The sequence below is a fragment of the Capsicum annuum genome, chromosome 5 (assembly GCF_002878395.1).
Source record: "Capsicum annuum cultivar UCD-10X-F1 chromosome 5, UCD10Xv1.1, whole genome shotgun sequence".
Taxonomy (NCBI): Eukaryota; Viridiplantae; Streptophyta; class Magnoliopsida; order Solanales; family Solanaceae; genus Capsicum; species Capsicum annuum.
This window is the reverse complement of record NC_061115.1, coordinates 214,087,271-214,088,245: the sequence shown is the minus strand read 5'-3', so window position 1 is coordinate 214,088,245 and position 975 is coordinate 214,087,271.

Sequence of the window (975 nt, the reverse complement as noted above, 5' to 3'; positions counted from 1 at the left end):
CTCTTTTCAGTTCTCTTTTTTTTCCTCATTTTTTTCAAACTTTATTTTTATTTTTCCTCTCACTTTTATTTTTATCAATATTTTTAATTTTTTACTTTTTTCTTGATCTTTATGTTTTTTCTTTCCTTTTTTTTTCTCAAATTTTTTTTGTATTTCTCTATTTTGTTTGATCGCTTTTGTTTTGTTTTCTCAACTTCTATTATATTTTGCTAATAAATAAAAAATTGGATAATCCACAAAGGGATTTTCATTTCTTGATATCAAAGTAAATTTAAGGGCATAAATTGTTGTTACGAAGTTCTTTGAAAATTCTTGAGATAAATCATGTCTCTAAGGCGAGAGTTGTAGAATATCTCATAAATAAAGACATAATGTGATAGTGTCAACTCTTGCCCGTGGGGCATAATTTATTATTTGAAAGTCCTTGAGCAAAGTCTTGCCTCTAAGGCAAGAGTTGTAGAACGACCCATAAATGAAGACATAATGTGGTAGTGTCAACTCTTACCCGTGGGGCATCATTTATTATTTGAAAGTCCTTGAACTAAGTCTTTCCTCTAAGGCAAGAGTTGTAGAACATCTCATAAATAAAAACATAATGTGGTAGTGTCAACTCTTACCCGTGGGACATAATTTGTAGTTTGAAAGTCCTTGATCTAAGTCTTGCCTCTAAGGCAATAGTTGTAGAACATCTCATAAAAGAAAACATAACGTGGTAGAGTCAATTCTTGCCCGTGGGGCATAATTTGTAATTTGAAAGTCCTTGACCTAATTAAGTCTTGCCTCTAAGGCAATAGTTGTAGAACATCTCATAAATGAAAATATAACGTGGTAAAGTCAACTCTTGCCCGTGGGACATAATTTGTAGTTTGAAAGTCCTTGAGCCAAGTCTTGCCTCTAAGACAATAGTTGTAGAATATCTCATAAATGAAAATATAACGTGGTAGAGTTAACTCTTGCCTGTGGGGCATAATTTGT